This window comes from Papaver somniferum, chromosome 8 (assembly GCF_003573695.1).
Source record: "Papaver somniferum cultivar HN1 chromosome 8, ASM357369v1, whole genome shotgun sequence".
Classification (NCBI taxonomy): domain Eukaryota; kingdom Viridiplantae; phylum Streptophyta; class Magnoliopsida; order Ranunculales; family Papaveraceae; genus Papaver; species Papaver somniferum.
The window spans coordinates 575,262-582,129 of record NC_039365.1 but is presented as its reverse complement, the minus strand read 5'-3'; positions in this window follow the sequence as shown (position 1 = coordinate 582,129).

Below are 6,868 nucleotides of genomic sequence, written 5' to 3'. Positions count from 1 at the left end.
CTTGGCAGCAGCAGGCTTGGTTCACCAGCTCCAGCAACAGCAGCAGCAGCAGCAGCAACTCAGTGGCACCTGCAAGTGAACAAGAGTGCAATGATCTCAGGAGACAGCTTCAAGCACAGCAAGGCAACACCACAGCTTCAAGCACAGCAAGGCCACAGAACAGCAATGAAAACTTCAAAAATATGGCAGCCAGCTCCCCGGCAGCGGCGCCAAAAACTTGGTGTGTAAATGGGGTTGCACACAAAACTTGCAAGTATACAAGGCCAAGCTTTATAGTATAGGGATGAGTAGGGGTTAGTCCACAGGGAGTGGGAGCATACAAGAAGTTTTCCTAAGCTAGCAATGGAGACAAGGCACTATGGAAGTGAGCAGTGATGGATGAAGGCAGTGAATAGCAATGAGGTAATGTGGCAGATGCAAGGAACTAAAACAGTTAACACAAGATGGCAGCACACACAAAGATTAAATGGCATAGGATATAAAATAACACTAGCAGGGAACCAAGGCTGTAAGCCAAGGGCAGGGGTGAGTTTGTGCACTGATTTCAGTGCACAACAACTTCAAAATGCAAGAAAAACAGTGAAGGAAGGTAAATTTAGCAGGGAACAAAATAGAACTGAAATTAAGTGACTGTAAAAGGGATTGTGGCTAAGCTAAGGCTTAGTATCCACCTTGTGTCCTAATCAAACAACATATTTCTAGGTTGAGTTGAAAATCCTATGCATACATCTAGAATGGGAGGAAAACTAATTTGCTCACTAGTTTTCCCCTAGCATTGACTGTCTTTTGACAGAACAATCAATCACAGGCACTATGAGCATTAACCTCTTCCCATTGCTCAAGCAAAATAGGGAAAGGAGTTAACTATCCTAGCAACTTGTCATTTGACAGTGCATAAGGCTTCAACTGAGCCTCAACCTAATGCAGTTTAGCTCATGCTAAACTTGTAACTAGCAATAACATTCATTGAGTATGATAATTCAAGCAACATTCAACATTCAAGATAATTGAAAACAACATGCACAAATTCACTGTTAACTGCATAAGAAGAACTGAAATTGGAATTGCAATGAAACAGAACAAATGTCTACTGGCTAGTCCAGAGATGATTACAACACACACCCACACCTTCTATTTATACCCAAAACATTCAATTAGGGTTTACAAGCATTTTCCCCAAATTTGATAAAATTAGGGTTCTTGGGAAATTGGGGAAAACTCACCGTACCCTCTGAATTCGTTGTCTCCTCTGCAATTGAGCGCTGACCCATGCTTCCACTTGCTCCTGTCAACTCGAACAACGCTCCAATTTGGTCTTCTCTCCACTGTAACTGAATTCTAGCTCTGCCTTTCTTGTTTGTAGCATCTAGGGTTGTGTAGATGCTAAGAACAAGATAGAAAGAACCAGGGAAGTGGGTTGATGTGTTTCTGTGATGGTCGGGGAAGAAGGTGGTGATGGAGCTCGAGGTCTGGTAATGTCGGGGCATGATGGTGAAGGAGTTGCAGGTGATGGAAGAGAGGAAGTTTGGGGAAGAGAAGAAGAGGTCGACAGTTTGGGGAGAAGGGAGTGTTTGGTTGAGGTCGATGGGTTTGGAAGTTAGGGTGTTGAGCGGGTGTGGCAAGGGGTGATGATTTGCGAGGAAACGCGTCGGATGTGAAGATGGTAGGTGGATCCAACGGTGATATGGGAAGATATTGGAGCGACCGTAGGATGAGGAAATGCAGCAAAAAGGACGGCTCAAGATTGAGATGGGCGCTGCGATGTGAAGCGAGGACTTCAGAGTTCGATGTACGATAATGGAGCGACCGTAGGATGCTGAAATGCTTCGATCTGACGGCTGAGAACCGAGGCGGGCTTGGGTTGAGATATTTGCGTAATTCCTCCCGGCCTTTCACTACTTTTCTGCTCTTTCCGCTCCGCAATTCATCCAACTTTATTTATTACTTAAAAATGCAAAATTAATTAATAAAAATATTTAATCTTGAAAACAAGGAAAATACAGAATATGGGGTAAAATGTAGAATTTAATGCACAAAGGATGAGTTAAATGCCAATAAAAATATATAGAAATATGCACTTTTTAGCACTCATCATTTAACACCTGACTTGCACCATAGAAGTCAGCATACTCTTCAGTTTTGTCATGCAATCACTTGAAAAACCCAGTTTCCAATGATTCTTGCATGTTTGTCTAACACTTTGGGCAGGAATTTTGACACCTTCGTCATAAACTTACATGACATGTTGCTACTTCAAGCTTCAAAGTTCATTCCAATTGATCTATCCACACAAGACCAACTTCTTATAGTCTCCATACTAATGAAACCCAAATAATTTTCACTGAAGTTAACAAACAAATGACACCAGCTTGAGTAAAAGAGGAAAAAATCAAGAACAATGTCCCCAAAACACCGCTCTGATACCTGCTTTCACATGCCCATTTAATCGCCTAAAATTTTCAAGGGACATGACTGGAAATAATTGTGGTTCAGTGAACCAACTTCACCTATAATTAATCATCCTTTCATACTTGCATCAAAGTACGCATCTGACTTCGCTCTAAAGGCTTTGCACAACGGGATTCTTACTTCTTTCTCTCTAACTCTTCATGCTCCCATAAGCATAAGAGGTTTGTCACGCATAAATGTAATCTAACAAATTCACAAGATCATCAACACAGTGAACACAAACAATACTATAAAAAACCAATTTTGTTGCACTAAAGGAATATTACAAAACTCGTTAATCACATGGACCAAAACAGGCCATTCACCCTCTTGGTGAATGCCTAAAATACTCTCTACATTAGTGGTTCTTCTCTTAATTGAAAGACACTAAAATTATTGATCCCAAAGATATTTATAGAATCTAATGATCATTCCAAAACTATGTATAACCGCTTGAACCTGCATGGAACATCCATGTGTCCCATAAGTGGTTTTAATAACCGCCAACTTCAACTGCCACCTTTTGTGTTGTCACGCCAATTGGTGCCTCTCCTGTTCTTGGTTTTTATGAACACTCCATATGGTTATAATATTTCTTTATAGGCTGTGAAGCTCGTAATCAACTCTTAACCGTCACTTGAGTCGTATTGCACCATTGTTGTGCTTTACCGAATTCTGCCTTGATCCAATGCTCATCCATTTTGGCCCTGCATTCTTATTGCTCTAAGTTAATGCACGGAAAATTCTTGTGCTTCAATCATCAAGGCCAACACCTTAATCTCATTCTGGTTATCTGGCGCCATATGCTTCATTTAGCCAATCTGTTTGACAATAGTAATGCCACTCTTGCATTACTAGCTTGTTTGCACAGTCCAAGTTTTGTCTAGACTTGAACCAATGCCATAGACCAATCCTTGGCATATTCTACCTTCTTGCATCATCCTTGAATTTGGGCCAACTCAATTCCACGTTAATTCCAACATCGCATGTTGCATCTTGCATCTTTGGTTTTGTGTTTCCTTTCACTCGATGAAACTTCATTTTTTCGGCCAATAAGCTTCATTACTTATCCAAATGTCTTTATAGTGTAGCGCTACCTTTGCGCTTCACCGTTCCTGCAGGGTTATGCCATTCTTAGCACTTGACAGTCTATGCAGTATCGTGCAATCATTATCGGACACTGACTTGGCCTACAACTCTGTAACGCCAATCATTGTGCGCCACTTTCCAGACCGGTCATAGACCTTCCCCACCTAATCCGTTCAACGTCCTCGTCGAATATAATAAAGTATACTCATTATACTTGTTCTCTGGCCTTGGACACTTTTGATCCTCTCTCAGAAATCAGCAAACTTACTTGGCCTTTTTCCTTGCCAAAACTTTTCTTCCTAGTACCATATGCCATCACTTATAATGCCTTGTCATTGATCGTACTGACTTGTATTGTTGTTTTCACGTTGGCCTACGCTCCACCTACCATTACAATCGCATATGAACACCCAAATGAAACTTGGAAATTTTTATTGCCAATTCCCCGAATTAGGATTGAATTTCACTTGAATCATTTGCGCCTAAGTTCACGCAAGCAATGATTCTTCCAAACTAATCACACTTATTATTTCCAAAGTCTTCTGCCTTCACTTTCTGACTTTAGTTGCACCACGCAACATAACAGGACTTATACAAAACTTGGCCTCATTCTTCAATCATATGCGCCTACGCCAAATCCCATGCCTTAAGGTATGCATGCTATGATTCCATACCATTCTGGTATGTGCCACAATTCATAGACTTTTTGTCTTCAGCAATGCAATAGAACTTACATTATATTTGGCCTCCAAATCATATTGTAAATTACGCCTCTTAGCTTTGCACCATTTGTATTCCAAAGAACCAGCACCTTGCTACTCTTTTCTTGCATTATAGAAACACCTTGATTTAAATGCATAAATTTGGTATAGTCATTACTTATGATACCCGGTATCCCACTGTCACTTTGGACTATGAATCTTCTTCACGCGCCTTTGAAACACGCAATTTAAGCATCACTTTCTTTTTCAAACTAGATTTACTTTGAAGGAAAGAAACAAGAACTCTCATTTCAAATACCCTCATTCACTACTACCTTACATAGATTGACTTCATTCTAACACCAAGGTCCACTCGGCCCAAAATGAAAGTATATTCAAACTTAAGCAAATACTCACACTAACTGATTACAACTTGTAAGATCTAACAAGCCTGGAAATACTGACTTCATCTTCGCTTCTAAGTAAACAAACAAAAAAAAGGAAGCGAGACAACACCTATGTCCCCACTGTAGCAATTCACTTTGCTACATGCACTTTCCAACTATCAACGTTCTTATGCAACTCCCATAACGAAGCACAATATAATTGACACTTAGTTGAATACTCCTACAAACTGATGCTATCATGTTGCTTTAGGTTTCATGAAGATTTCTTTAAAAATGACCTCATGCCATTTTTATGCATCATCACTACTTTGTTCTTATCTTTCCCGCATCCACAATTTAACCTTCCTTGCACCTCCAAACGCATTATGCATCTTGGCCATTCCCAATCCCATCTGGCGCATGTTAATGTTGTATACCTTTTATGCCAATTAGCACCCAAATCTTGACACAAACTTGTGCACCTTTGGACAACTGGAGCAGACTTAACTTGGTGATTCTAAGCATCACCATAGATCTTAGCAAGTCATATTACTTAATGACTTTCGTAGATAAACACCTTGGAAATTTTTAACAAGGCCATAATCCTTGCAAATGAGGCACCCACTGCCTAATTTCCATGAAGCAAGAATACCACATTCTTTTTCAAATTAGAACTCATTTTTACTTCCCATGCACAACTGGTTAGTCTTGTCTTTCCCCCTCTTCAAAATCATATTTGTCGCAATATTGATTTGTCGTTGACAAGAACATCCGCTTGTGGTTATGATCAAATGCAGGTCTTTGGACACCCTTATCCAAGAATATTCATCTCACTCATAAACTAGGAGCAAATCACACCCCTAGTGCGCATCTAGCATCAATGAAGAACTCTTTGCAAACGCAAGACCGTGGTGTATTAGTTTTTCCCTAACTTGCGCTTATTTCTTCAGCCTTTCCATAAGCTTTATTCTAGATAATAATTGGCCATCTAAGTCTTTTTTTATGGCATCACATTGCCACAAAGATGCTGATTAACAATCAGACTTTGCATTACCACCAAGGTACATGCATTCAAGAGATATAACTTTATTCTTCCATTCAACTGGCTACGATGAGACACCCTTAATTATATCGCATAGATAGGTTCTACATCTTCTTATCCATTGAAAAGGCCAACAACAACTTCGCATTCAAGAATTTTGGCAAAATTTCCATTATAACATGTAATGTACTTGCTACTGATAACACCCCAAAGATATGCATTCCAAATGCGTAATCTTTGCATACTTATGAGAAACATGGACTTTAACACCTGACTTGCACCATAAAAGTCAGCATACTCTTTAGTTTTTTCATGCAATCACTTGAAAACCCAGTTTCCAATTATTATCACATGTTTGTCTAACACTTTGGGTAGGAATTTTGACACCTTTGTCATAAACTTTCATGGCATGTTGCTACTTCAAAAGTCAAAGTTCATTCCGCTTTGATACCTGCTGTCACATGCCCATTTAATCGCCTAAAATTTTCATGGGACATGACAGGCGATAATTGTGGTTCAGTGAACCAACTTCACCCACATTACTCAGCCTTGCATACTTGCATCAAAGTACGCATCTGCCTTCACTTTAAAGGCTTTGCACAATGTAAGTCTTTCTTCTTTCTCTCTAACTCTTCATGCCTCCATAAGCATAAGAAGTTTTCCACGCATAAACATACTCAAACAACTTCACAAGATCAGCAACACAGTGGACAAAGAGTACTGCAACAAACCCATTTTATTGCACTAAAGGAAGATTAAAAAACTCGTCCATCACATGGACCAAAACAGGCCATTCACCCTCTTGGTGAATGCCAAAAATACTCTCTACATTAGTGGTTCTTCTCTCAATTTAACAACACTAAAATTATTGATCCCTAAGCTATTTATACAAGCTACTGATCAGGCCAAAACTCCTTGCAACCGCTTGCAGCTGCATGGAACATCCATGTGTCCCATAAGTGGTTTCCATAACCGCCAACTTCAACTGCCACCTTTTGTGTTGTCACGCCAATTGGTGCCAAATTGGTTCTTGGTGGTTATGAACACTCCACATGGGTATAAACTTGCTTTATAACCATTCTACTTTGTCTCGCGTCATTGGCATTCTCATGAAGCTCGTAACCAACTCTTAACCGTCACTTGAGCCGTATTGCACCACTGTTGTGCTTTACCGAATTCTGCTTTGATCCAATGCTCATCCA